This window comes from Nipponia nippon, unplaced genomic scaffold, assembly GCF_047370975.1.
Source record: "Nipponia nippon isolate SJK-2023a ecotype South Korea unplaced genomic scaffold, ASM4737097v1 scaffold_3, whole genome shotgun sequence".
NCBI classification, from domain to species: Eukaryota; Metazoa; Chordata; class Aves; order Pelecaniformes; family Threskiornithidae; genus Nipponia; species Nipponia nippon.
The window spans coordinates 110,593,701-110,607,785 of record NW_028262347.1 but is presented as its reverse complement, the minus strand read 5'-3'; the positions used below and the strand labels follow the sequence as shown (position 1 = coordinate 110,607,785).

The 14,085-nt window shown below is 46.6% G+C and overlaps 1 protein-coding gene across 3 annotated transcripts in view; it reads right to left on the bottom strand.

Moving 5' to 3' along the window:
- HPSE2 (heparanase 2 (inactive)) overlaps positions 1-14,085 on the bottom strand; it is a 113,099-nt gene that overhangs the window by 84,860 nt on the left and 14,154 nt on the right. The gene's annotated exons all lie outside the window — the stretch shown is intronic.

Here is a 14,085-nt window from a genome sequence, read left to right as displayed (position 1 = left end):
ATCACACCAAGGCCAGGCAAGTTCTGGCCTAGACAGGGGCTAAGTTCAACTCCTCTCTTAACCAGGACAGAACCAGAGCCTGTAGTCTGAGCTCAGCTTTGCTCCTAGCAGAGTGAAAGGTCCATTTGGCCAAGTTACTAGCAAAGGCTAACTAATCCAGTTTGGTTTCAGGGAGCAATTAATTGCTGTGATCACCTCTTCCCTAGGAGGCACAACGTTCACGTTACACATTTATTCAGATTATAAGGATGGAAAGGACCATTAATATAACGTAGTTTTGCTTCCTGCTTGATAGGGGTTAGAGGATGTAACCTAATAATCACTACACAAAATCCGTAACTTCTGTCTGAAACAGTTTCAGCAGCAGTCTGGCTTTCAGGCTGACAGTGGCTGTTAATCCACCTCATCCTTAGGTAGAAACATCCCAACATTTATTCTCAGCATTATAAATCTGCACATTATTAGCCCAAGGTTGTCCTGCGTTGGGCTTTAAATCATAGGTTCTCTTTGTGCCTTTCTTGGCTAACGTTTTGAGCTATTTGCTCTGAACTTTTTTCTTCCCCTTGTTGGTACTTGTGCATTATAATCAAGTTATTTTTTTAATTTTCCCTAAGTAGATGAATCTTGTACTTGTGCATTATGATCAAGTTATTTTTTAATTTTCCCTAAGTAGATGAATCTTACTAAAACCTTGTCTATAGCTCCGTATTTCCAGGATTTGGTCACATTTATTGTTCTTTTCTGAATTTTTTTCAGCTATACAGCACCTTTTTTCTGTTAAAATGGACAAGAGAACTGGACATGGTGCCCAGCACTTCCTCACCAATACCATTTCCAACATCAGAGCTTCCCATCGACCCTTAAAGGGCTCTGGTTGTGCCTGTCCTCCCAGCTGCTGCTCTGCTCCTGTGGCTCATGCCCACCCAGCTATTTGCAACATCTCCAACTCCTTTTTCATGATCTGCTTCCACCTCACAAATTTAGCCTATACTCCTCAATCCTGTTAAGTCCAAATTTACATTCAGCAACGTGTGTTCACCTGTGAAACTATCAGACACCACTTCCAAGCTCAGAGCTGCACAGGGCTCACTGCCACAAGACCTTGCCAAAGCCAAGTAGCAGATTTTACACCAGTCCCCTGACACGCCATGCGAGATAGCTGAAGGCTTTGGCACAGAGAGGACAAAGATACAGCAGGTGTTAGAGCAGCAATGTCTATTTAATATCATACCATTTTAAAATAACCTTTTACTTGTCACTAGCATTCAGGGGAGCTGCACCAGGTGGAGGCTGGTGTTGTGTGGGGCTTTGGGAGCTTTTACTGGTGCCCGGGGGGGGGCTGGAGCATAGCTTGACACTGACCAAGCAGCGGACCAGGCAGAGGGAGGAAAACAGGGCTCAAGGTGTGATTAGCAAGAGGGGCTGCCATAGGACCACAGGAGGGAGAATATGAGGGAGCTTGGAAAAAGGAAAGGCTGCAAAAGCTAAGCAGAAGGGTCACGAGGCTATAGTGAGGGCAAACAACCATCAGAACAGGCTGAGCTGCTGCGTGGCAGGAGGGGACGGCAGCACAGCAGCTAGTGTGCGGGAGAAGGGGAGAGGGAGAAGTGCGAGCACATTACGAGGCCACGGGGAAGACGCAGCTGTCAACCACAGCCCTGCAGAAAGGCTTGAGTGGGCTCAGCAGGGGAGACGCACACGGAGTTTGGTTTTGGTCAGGCTGAGAAGAGCAGGCAGCCATCCATCACAGACACTACATGGGATGTGCAAGGCTGGCTGGCAGAGGGAGGGAAGAGGTCCCCTCTGGGGCATTCCCCACCTCAGATGGGTGAGCTGGATCCAAACCAACACAGCAACCCATAACCCTAAGGAGAGGAGAACTGAAAGCAGGACCTCATGTTTGTGCAGCAACAGGGCAGGCTGAGGGCACTGAACCTGACCAGGAAAGGAGGACAGCTGCGTGGAATGGCATCCATTAGTAGCAGCTCTGGCACTTTCTTCCTATGCACCAGCCTCACAGGGCACAGAGAACAGCTGTGGCATGCGTCACCCGGCAAACCCTGCCACCACCTGCATGCAAGCACTGAAATCTCCTTTTCATTCTTCCACATTCACCTGCTGAGGGGCCCAGAGACTAGCAAAGCAGCTGCCTCGCAGGTGAGGTACCCAGCACCACAGGCAGCCTTCTGGAGGCACATCCTCCCTGCCCGCCCAGCTCACCCCAAGCACCCTCCTTGCGCAGCCTTTTCCTTGCAACCTCAGCATGGCTGACAGAGCGCCTCACTCTGTGGCTCATGCCTGCAGCATGAACAAAGCACCCCAACCTGGCTGGCTCTTTAGGACAGCCTTCCCACACCATATCCCCCCAAGCTCTCACATCACATTCCATGGCAGGCACAATACACCCCCAGCATCCTGCCCTCGCACCATCGCTACCTTGGGGTACCCAGAGCCAGCCCTCCCCACGCACATGCTCAGAAACCAGCACCTTTGTCCCGCAAGGGGATGGAGACATAGGTTAAGTGCCATATGTGCGAGCAAAAGCAGGCAGCTCTGCAAGGCACTAGTGCCAAGCAGGTTGGGCGAGAGGCCGCTCATGACAGCAGGCTCAGACAACATGCCCTGGCATACCCACCTAAGTGCAAAGCCTCCATAGGTACATACTTTTGCTGCTATGCATGTACACCCCTATGATTATAGTCTCCTACTGATCTAAGCACTGTCACTGTTCCCAGGTTCCTGTTCTATGTAGTAGATAATACATAATGGTTTAGAGCCACAGCTTTCCCAGGTGAGTATGTGCCAGGGAGCACCCAGGAACAGTTATACAAGATCAAAATGTTTCCAGAAGGACCTTCTGCAGTTGGTACAACTGTTACTTTGTCAGATATCTAAGCAATTTCTTGGCCTGTGCCTCCCCCCTTCCCCAAGCATTAGCCTCCAAACAAATCCCAGAGCTGAATCAGTTTCCTCCATTTAGAGGCTCCACTCAAATTGTTTCTAGGATTCCTATCTTTCTCTCCTTCTTTTTACTTTACAAATATATAAATAGTCACATCGTCATACGAGACAAGTAGAGACTGACTCTTATGGGTAAAAAACAGATGTTTCCCAATCTTCCCTAACAAAGTAATATTTTATATATGGCTCTTCAATGGATTTATAGCCAATGAAGGGATGTTACTACATTAGCTCATGGAGGGGGTGGGTGATAAAAACTGGAAAGGAAGAGCCAGACAAGGAAAAAAGAAGCTATCCAGAGCGCTGCAATTGGAGAAGCATGACAAATGGGCAGCACAGTTTTAGAGGGCTTCGACAGCAAGGCAGATTGCCTGGCTGGGAGTGATTGTCCACAGCTGGAGCATCGCAGAGACCATCTGGTATTTCTTAAACATGCTTTCCCCAGGTGATCCGATTCTTGGAGTGCCCCAGCAAAAAAGAAAAAAGGCTTGCAAGTCTCAGCCCCATTTCCAGGGTTCCCCTAATTAGTTAATAGAATTATATTTGAACCAGTTTCATTTTCTCCTACAAAACCTTTGCTTTTACCACCTTTTCAACAGGGGAAAGAAAAAAAAAGTATTTAAATGCATGGAGTTTTTAATTTCTTTAAGAAAGTAAATGATTGTGTCTCTTGGCACAGCAACCCAATATAAAACTTAATGAAGTAAAAAGAGATCCAAAATTTCTTTTGAACACCTTGTAACCTCGCTCTTCCCCACACCACTTCTAGCTACACAAAGCATGCATTTCCACAGGCTCTCACATTACTTTCCCACCCCAGCATATCCATCCCCAGTACAAGCCTCTGAAAAAGCAGAGCGTAGACTGCGTGTGGGACTGTGAACCTCTTATTTCCAGGATTTTGACCCTCTTCCCAACTTGGAAAAATGTTAAAGAATTTAATTAACTGTGTGTGCCACACGCTCCCGTCCCACAACAGGGAGGGCTGGCAGAGCACCAGTATAGCGGTGTTTGCTGCTGCCCTCATGTTCCCCATAAGACAGCCCCTTCCTGACCCAGGAGCATCAGGAACCAGCTAACGAAGAAAAGAGCAAGAGAAAGCGGTAAATAATAAATGAACGGACAGATGGAAAAGGGGTTAGAGCGAGCAACCGGAGAACAAGCCTTGGGACCCAACTGCGTTCCCACCAGCAGGCAGTGCCCCCACCGAGCAGCGCGGTGCAGGCAGGAGCCAGGCTCCGGCCGCAGAGATTATCCCTGTCACTCCCCGCCAAGCCAGGCTTACCAACTGCGCCTCTCCCCTCTCCTCTGTTTTCTCCATGAGTTAGCCCAGCCACAAAGCACAGGTCTGTCAGAGATGTATCCTGCGTGCCACAAACACACATCACCAATTCCCGGCTACAAGCTTCCCAGCAGCACGTAAATAAAATTCCTGTTATTTTTCCACAGGGAGCAAATACATAGGAATGGTGGCTGGAGCACTGAAGCTGGTGATGCTCCTCCGACTGCAGCAAAATTTGTTGCTATGTCACAATTTGTTCGGAAGTTTTTTAAAAACCCAGAGAACTCACTAGACACAGAGTTCCCTGCTCTGTCTGCGTTGGCAGCCACCTTCTCAAAGCCTGCGTTTGAGAAAAGCTAGTGGGACTGTAATCCCAGCCAGAAATACATACACAAGGTGCTTCAACTTCTCCAGGCTGAGAAAAATTATCTAATTAAATTATTGGGAAGAAAATAACGGACTAAAAGAATACAAAAGAATATTTAAAGGGTTTTTTTTAGTTTGTTTTTAGGTGGTTTAGATGGCCAAAATCAGCATATTCCACCACCATGATGGAAGGGGATTTTGGTTGGAAACCCATCCTTATGCAGTGGTATGGACACCAATAACAGAACACAATATAAGCCATTATTGTAAAGCTAAAGAAATAGCAATCAACTGCAAATTACAAAGTGTAGAAAATTAATAAAGTACTTTAAAAACACAATGGAAAAATTCATGCCTTGCCAAGTTAATAGTGAGAATTTAAATATAGAGGAAAGAAGGAAATGTGAACATAGATCCATTATTTTGTGCACACGGTAAAATTACCAATGTAATTACAAAAATATAAATATATGTGTTCTGTATTCGGGAAAAAGATATGATGATGAGCTCATCATAAGACAATGATGTACTTCACAGTTCACTAATGACCAAGAGATGTATTAGATAACATCTGCTTTAGATAAACACTGTTAAATCACCCACCCTGGATAATTTGCACCTCCAAGTGCGCTAAGGAGATCTCTGACCTGCTGATGCTAATTTTTAATAAATCTTGGAATGCCAAGTAATTCTAGAAGGGTAGAAGAGCCCTAACCCCGTGCCGGTGGTTAGGCAGGACTAGCTGACCTAGGGAACAACAGCCAGTCAGTCTGACAGCAGACCTAGACAAAGTAATTAAAAGCCAATATGGGAATCAACCGATAATTCATTATATTCATGTCTCAACTAATTACCAGCGAACATATGTTGTACAGAATCAAGTCCTAACTGATGTTACAGCTTGATTTAAGAACTTGCATTAATAGAAATAATTTGGCGTAACTCAATGGATAGAAGAGGCTGATAAGACAAAAACATATCCATCGCCTGCTTCCCATCCCACAGGATGCAGTGTTTTTACCAATCATTTAGATAAAGATAAATATAAGATCCTTAGAGGCAGCCTGCAGATAGCACAAACGTAGGTTAGTAAATAACGAACAAAACAGCCCCTGTTTACCCTGCAATCCAATTTGTATGGCTAAATGGCCACCATCCAGCCAAGCGTGCTTTAATTCAGCCAAGCGCAAGATAATACACATAAGGGAAAACAATACAGAGCTCATATCTCCAGGATGGAAAAGTCTGTCCTGCATGGCCACAGGACAAAGGAGGAGCTACAAAGGGACTTTGGTGAAGTGAAGCTTAAGGAGCCAAATCTATTCAGCTTATGAAAGAGGAAAATCCACAAAATTCAACTGCTGCTCATAGGTGTTACATTAGCATGGGGGAGAGGGGGTTTTAGCCTGATCGTGAGAGGCAAAGTAAGCTCCAGGGGTTGAAAGTCAAAGTTAAGCATGATGCTGACAAAGAGGAAAATTATCAGTGGCAGAGGATGAGAAACATCACACGAGAAGGTCTGGATGATCCCGGGGCCTAGCATAAAAGCAGCGGGTAAAATTCAGTAGTACAAAGGACAGGTATAAAAACCTCTGTGTAATGTAAGAGTGGAAGGAGCCCAGACATTGGCACACTGGGGGTCTGCTTTAGGCTACAAAATCAGAGAGATCAGAAGCACAGGCTTATTGGGAGCATCTGAAACACAGAACCCACTAGTAATTACGGACCTTAACTGCCCACACATTTGCTGGGAAAGGAAGACATCAGACACAGCCTTGCATCAAGTTCCTGGAATGCGCTGAGAAAAAAAAAATCGTGAAAGAAGAAACAGGAACAAAACTAGGAAGGAGGCTCCTTGAGGTTTGATTCCCATCAGCAGAGAAAAACTGGGAAAAAAAACACGAAGGTGGAAAGCACCATGGGTGAGGGAGCCAGAAATGAGTGTTCGTGCTCATTAGGAATAGAAGGGAAAACAGCAGCAGGGTAAAAGCAGTGCAGTGTAAGGACAGAGGCTTTAGTAAACTCAGAGGGTTGGCAAGTGAGGTTTCATGCAGAATGAAAAGGGAGTTCAGGAAAGATCGTGTTTTGTAAACACGCAGCAAGATAAGGGAACAAATGCAGATTATCTTAGTGTGGGGGTACAATAAGGGTAAATCAGACTCCTCCATGGCTTGCAGCACACAGAGGAGAAATGGAAACTCCATCAGGCTGATGTGGATGAGCACAAAGCAACAGCACCAGGAGAGAGAGACAGAGCAAAAGAGCCAAGTGTTCAACAGAAACCACTCGCAGCAGGGATCGCCAGCGGTAACGAGGAGACATTTGATAACTACATCGGTGGGGAGAGACAGACCAAAGAGTTCATCACCTCCTGAGCAGGGAGAAAAGGTTAATAGATTGGTCTATGCCACTGAACACGCCCCAAGCCCTTCCAAAGCTGTTAGTGCGTGTCAGCCCTCCCCCCTCACGCCGAAATCTGTTTTCTGTTAGGTTTATGTGTTTTCTTTATTCTCTACACAGCACCCAGAACTGGCTGGTTCTGGTAATGACATTACATATTATAATGTACATATTATTGCTAATTTTAAGATACACAATTTATAAAATATCTTCTCTTGTGAGGCTAGTTAAATTGGACAATAAATTGAATTTAATAAATACTGAACACGTCATAGGAAGCCATGTTCCCCACAGTGACAAAAGCAATAACCAAATCAGATAATGAGAAAGCCAAAGTGTTGCTTAACAGACTAGAGAGTGTCACCTGAAAAAGAGATTCACCTTCATGACCTCTCACACACACACACACGCACACCATCAGTGCACAACGAGTTGTAAAACTACTAATTAGGGTAAGAGGAGGCAGGGGATCCCAGGGGTTTGGTTCGCAGCTGTCTCAGGAAGCAAAGAGGTATAAATTGGGACACAATTTCACAACAGCCAACAGCTCTCAGACTTGCAGAGACAAAGCTGAAACATTTAATGCTTTTGTTGGGTCAGACTTCATGAAAAAGGATTACTAAGACCACAAAGTTAATGCAATTAAAAGCAGCAGAGTAGAAGCGTAAGGCATAGTAGTGCATGAGCAGAATGAAGATTACTGAAGTTTGATGTTGTCAAATAGGCTGAGGTCCATCAGCAACTATTTCTGGGAATTTCTGGAAGACAAATGAGGTTTCAAAAGGCTAGAAAAGGGCAAATATAGTGGATATATTCAACAGGTTGAAAACTCAAGGAAATTGCAGACCAGTCAACATAACTTCAATTGCTGGAAAAATTTTGAAAAAAATCAAACAACCCATCTGCAAGGAAGGGCTGGAAGCAATAGCCTTGCCACATGAAGCCAGCCTGCCTTCTCTTTGACAGAGCAAAAGGGTCTCATATGTGAGATAGAGGCAACAGATGTTATATACCTTTACTTTCGCAAGGCTTTACCTCCAGTTTTGTATAACATTTTAATTAGCAAATTAGGAAAATAGAGTCTAGATGAAATTCCATAGGGGGAATGCACAGCTGGTTGGGAAATGGTACACAAAAGTGCAGGCATGAACAAGCAATACTGTACCAAAAACATCCATGATTTTTGCAGGGATATACAGACAGGAGCGTCACGCGTGAGATACATGAAATAACCCTGCTGCTCTTCTTAGTCAAGAAAAGCCTCGGCTACAATAGTGGGCTCACTTCAAGACAACGCACTTCAAAAACAGCCCAGACCAAGCGGAGAGAGCCCAAGGGACCCCAACGAAACACAGAACCACAAAAAATTTTAGAGAGTGCTGAAAGGGACCTCAAGAGGCAGAATCAACCACGCATGTGTCATTCAACTTGAAAATAACATGGCCATGAGGAAAGAGCAAAAGAAAGGCAGTTGTTCAGCACAGAGAACAAAAGTCTTTGGGGAAACATGATAACAAGCCTCAAATATGTAAAAGATTTCTGCAAAGAGGAAAGGAGTGCTGTAGGCTGCTCTCCATGTCCATGGGGGGAGAGACATGCTATAACGGACTTAAATCGAAGCAAGAGATTTTAAAGACACCAACTCAATGATATAGATAACTATGCCTTAGAGCCAATTGCTGAGGAAGGGTACATCTCTCCCATCACAGGAGGTTTAAGAAAAAGGAAAAAGCCACATCATTTGAATCAGTCAACAGTGATGTCCCCACAACTTGGGCAACACCAGCGCCCAGCCGCTGAGCCCCAACAACCTGCTGGCTTTACACAGACGTGCCCAGGAACGAGATATTTCAGCTACGCACCAAATGCCCTCAGAAAGCTGCATAGTGAAAAAAGACAGCCACTTTGCTTCAGAATGAGCTCATATAAACAACTGATAATGGCACAAAAATACTCAGTTACAAGAGATTGATTTTCAACGTTTATTTTTCCCAGCACCGTCCCCTCAGTTCTGGTCCTGAGGTCTCAGAAGACACCTGCAAACCATCCTTAAAATGGACTTGGCAACTCTGCTGGTCATCAGCTATGGGCTTGGTACAGATATTGTTTTAACGACATATTACAATTTTTCTGGTCCCTTCCTCCCAGGAAATCCCCCAGTGTTTCACAGCAATCCTCTCTCCCTGTCTATTTCCCATAGGAGCTGATGACATTATTGTCTTCCCCTTGCTGACATGACTTCTCCACCAGTACCCCAGTTGTGCTAATCAAGGAGACAAACTCAGGGAAATTATTTTCACTGTGTATTTAGCTTTGAATGCTGTTTTTTCTTCTTCAGCCCTAACAAAGGGTTCAAGCCCCCCAAAGTCAGTCTGTTTTTCCAACGGTATCAGCTGGTCACACAGAAGATATTGCCTCTCCTTATGCACCTTTCCCCAAGCAGAGTCCAGGTACAGCTGATTTGTCACGGAAAAGGCTAGAAGATGCCCTCTTGAGGTCCTTTTCAGATCTATTTTGTACAACGCTGTGGATAACATGTATAACGCGTAATGGGCTGGGATGGACAGAAGGGCAGACAGCCTGATCTGAAAGCCACTGACAGGCCTGTTGCAAGGCCCCAGAGAGCACTCTCCTTGAAGGAAAGCTGGAGAGCAAGCACAGTGCAGACCACCCCGATGTGGCACCCAGTAAAACAGCTATGACACATATCGCTGCTGTGCAGACCACAGGACATTTAGGCTGCTGATCCCAAACACAGTGCCAAAAAGGCAAGGAAGCTGCATTTACCTCTGCAACAACCCTCCCAGGTCCCATCTCACAAAGTGGCCCTCCCTCCAACCCCACAGAGCTATAAGTGGAGATAAAACCATATATCTGGGGAAAATTCCAGCAAAAACAAGCAGAGCAGCCTTTCTGCACAGCAGCACAGGCACCAAAAGCACAGCCAGCCCCGTGCCCTGCTCTCTGCACAGACCCCCTCACAAAGGCAGCCTCTGAGCCACAGCCCCCTCCAGACCCAGCACCCCACAGGACAGGTCCCAGGCCCTGCAGATATGTCCTGCTCCAGGACCACCATCTCACAAACCCCACACCATTCGGCAGGAATCACAAAACCACCAAGGGAGGTTCACAAGTGCAGGAAACACAAATATCACAGGTGCTTGACCTGAGCCGTGTGATTCCCTGCCAAGGAACAAGCACAACTGCGGCTCTCACTGTCTTCAGGGGAGAGGAGAAAGACATATTTCTGGGGGGCAGCTTCTCTCTTGCAAGCTCTTCACACAGACACACTGCCCTTACCCTTGCTCCATGCCACCCCATGCATGATTGCTCTGCAGTAGCCACACGCACACTTCTGCTCCTGCATGATCTGTTTTGCTCCCACTCATGCCACCATTGTGCACTCCTACTTTGGAAAAGCTGGCGTGTGCCCTCCGCCACCATCATCATCATCACCACCACCTCACACACCCATACCACTTACCCTGAATGAAGAGGGTCTCTGCCTGGTTGCTAACATCTCCAGAAGAGGCTTTCCGCAAGGAAAACCTCACAAAGAGCTCACAACTGCTGTTATGGCAGAGTTTAAGTTATCTAATGACCTTAACAGGGGTAATGGGATGCCAATGTAAAACACCTGATTGCAATGTTGGACACAGACAGTGAAATGCACTCTTCGGCAGCTCTCAACTCTGTTCCTAGGAGCTCCCACCTGATTTTAATCCCTCAGGTCTCTCTAAGTGCAGCTGTAAGAGACTCTCTGCTAATACCTTCAGTGGGGTGGGACCACAGAGGAGCAACTGGGAGCATTATGTACCCTGTGGGGAGAGTCTCCTTCCTTAGCCACTGCTTTTAGAGGCTGTGTTGCATGATGTGACGTGATGTGACGGGGTGAGGGGTTCCCACCGCACACCCTGCAGTTTCCTCACTGGCTTTTCAGTGCAGATGTGCTGTGGTAGAACAGGCTGGGGAGCTGTCAACACCAGTCTCTTGACACAGCAAAGTAATCTGCATCGTGGCTTCAAGCAGCAGGTAGAGCAGAAAGAAGAGACATTTTTCCACTCTTCAGAATGAGCAGCAGGGCACTATTTTGTTTCCTCAGGATGGGAACTCTTGAAAGCAAATTTCCAGTTCGTCCTTGTATCTTGGAGAGCTCAGTTACACTTAACACTTCACGTTAATACAGGAGCGGACAGTTTTTCACATATGTCTACTGACCTGAGCAATTCTCTCTTCTATTAGGCTTAATGGGCTTTACTTAACAACAGTGCAGAAATCTGTGGATATCCAGTCTGTTAAAGTAGAAATGCAGTACATGAACCCAGCCCAAACTGGCACCACAGATGGAGGGTTTCAGACTTAATCTATCAAAGCTCTGCCTGCTGCTGCCCCACTCTGACAATCTCACTCCCTAAAACCTGCATACATGTCCTGTCTCCACTGCCCCGGGCAGTTCCTCACACCCCATCTGCTGCCAGCCCAATGTTGTGCATTCACCCCTCAGCTCCAGGGCTCCAAAATCACCTTACTGTCACCTGGGCATTTCTCCTGAGGGCTGCAAAGGAGGTGAGCCTGCTGTGACGATTGCAACTTCCACTCCTGCTGATACAAGCCATAAAAGAATCGCCACTTGCTCCACCAAACTCGACTGGGAAGGAGCAGAGAAGTGTTTCTAGTGAAAGATTCCTCCTCCTCCCCTATCCCACTGCAGGCTGAGCTGAGCTGAGAGCCAGTTCCTAGAGGAGAGCATGCAATGCTGTGCACTCTCCCTCTGCTCTACCACGGGTTCACCCAAGAGCATCAGAGATGCTGATCTGTGAAACGAGATACCTATCACTGAGCACCAAGGGGGAAGCAGCAAAGATTAATAAGCCTCAAAATGTTATACAGAATTTAAGTAGTACTGTCACAGATCAAAGACTATCACTCATCTCAGAGAGGCAGGCTCAGTAAGCCTAGAAAGATCACGTACAGAAAGCAACTGCAAGATGCAAGAGAAAGCCTGCAGACAGGAGCTGAGGAAAGCTCATACTTGTCTAGAGAAACCGAAGTGGCCTAAGCCAGAGTCTAACATGTGTTCCTGGAGGAACGAGAGCCAGAAAGACTGCCTGGTTTCACTCAGTCTCAGTTGTGTCTTAGCACAAAAAAACACATTTCATTTTAAGACACCCTCTTACCTTGGAGGTACCTGCTGCTGGGAGCAGCTTAAATCCCAGTGCAAAACCACAACCCTGCCAGATTGCTGAGATAAGGAGCCCACTGGGAACCATGTGCAACTGGTGAATAGATTTGAAAAAGCTCCTGATTTACATTGATGCCACAGGGACTGCAGAATCACACTCGCTGCACTCTAAGAGCTTTCATTCTTAAAGCCATGAGGATACTGCATGGAAGTTTGATGGCAATATCACTTGCCCACACTTGCAGACAGCGTGGGAGGCCTGATCTATAGTCTTTTAAGTTGCTCATATAACTATGTCATCTGGGAAGAGGAGGAAGAGAAAGGGACTTTTTATCGAAATCACTACAGTGGTAGCAGTAGTAGCACGGGAATAAAGATGCCTCATGGTGGTATTCCTATTCCCAAACTCTCCTAGAGTAGCTATCCCATCGTAAAGCAGCTTTATTCTCACATGACTTTGGGCAAGATACTCCATTTACATTTATTTGGTATAATTGAAATGCTGCAGGAACTAGCAGTAGTAGGAGCCCCTCTCAGAGGCGTGGGGTTGAATATTCCTACAGTCTACGTTGGACACTGAGTACTGAGGGTCATCCACAGCACATGCAATGCACGAGGCCAAGTGACTCCTGGATACAGACATCCAGGAAGGAAACCCTGTTCTCAGGGATCCCCTGGATACTCCATCCCTGCAAACTCAGTCCTTCACTATCTCTCCCCAAACCAGGTCTGGATCCTTGCTCCTCAACCTCGCCCCACATACCTTGCTGCTGATCTGGGGACTCCCTACAGCACTGTACAAAACCACTGTGCAGGGAACAAAAAGAAGTCCTCAAGCAAACTCTGGCTGATTGAATTTTGAAGGTAAGGAATGCCCTTCTGCAACAGATGTACAACCCCCTCTGCCCACCCCAAACACCAGATCCATCACGGAGAAGGGAAATATTTACACAAGTTAGTAGAGTTCCAGTTAAATATTATGCTTAGCTGTCTAGAGTCCATGTTCTCAGACTATGCCTATGAAATAAAAGATTAAACTTCATAACAATTATGAAGTTGCTCTGCTCACATTCAAAGGGAGTTAAAGGACATTAAAATAGTTCTTTAGGTAATATTCCAGTGAAATTGCTCTCTCCCCCCTGGAGAGTTAGAGCTAAAACCTTCTGAACTATCCTGTAAACACACTTGGAAAGGCTAAGAGCTGAGCTGATAACCAGGTAGCACCTCTGCTCTGCAGGTTCTGTAAAAAATGTGAGCAATGCTGGAGAGCTTTTGAAGCAGCGAGGGAAGGAGGATAGGGGAGAGCAGCTTCTCTTCTCGAGGGAAGTTTGTTTAGTGGAAAGTAAGCAAGTTGTCAGGGGAAAAGCTGACAATGTTGATTCCAGCAGTTGTACTGGGAATAAACAGCCAAGTGGATTACGTTACAGAGAATGAGAAACGGCTCTGAGGATCCCATTTAAATGCTGGGCTTTCAGGAATGATGCGATTCAGCCATGCTCATGGCCCCGATGCCCACAGCCCCCCGGGGCTGAGCCCTCTGCCAGCCCTGGTATCGCCATTCCACCTCTGTGGGATCCCCAAAAGGTCCAGCACAGCCGATGTCCCCAGGAGAGTCAGAGCTCACTGCTGCTGCTGCGAGGACTCAGATCTGTGCTGGCTTAAAGGCAGGGGCTGGACATTGAATTAGGAACGGCAGCAGAGGGGGGGAGGTTGCGCAGGACCCGCTTGCCTCTCCCAGCCCAGCAGCAGCGGAGGGCCACCACAGGGCTTGCCATCTCCTCCCCAGCCAGAGCACAGGGCCCTCCCTCCCATAAAAATCAGATGCCTCCCTGCCTTTCACAGGAAAGGGACCCGGCAAGAGGAGAAGGGGATCTTGTTTGATTTATTAGTCTCT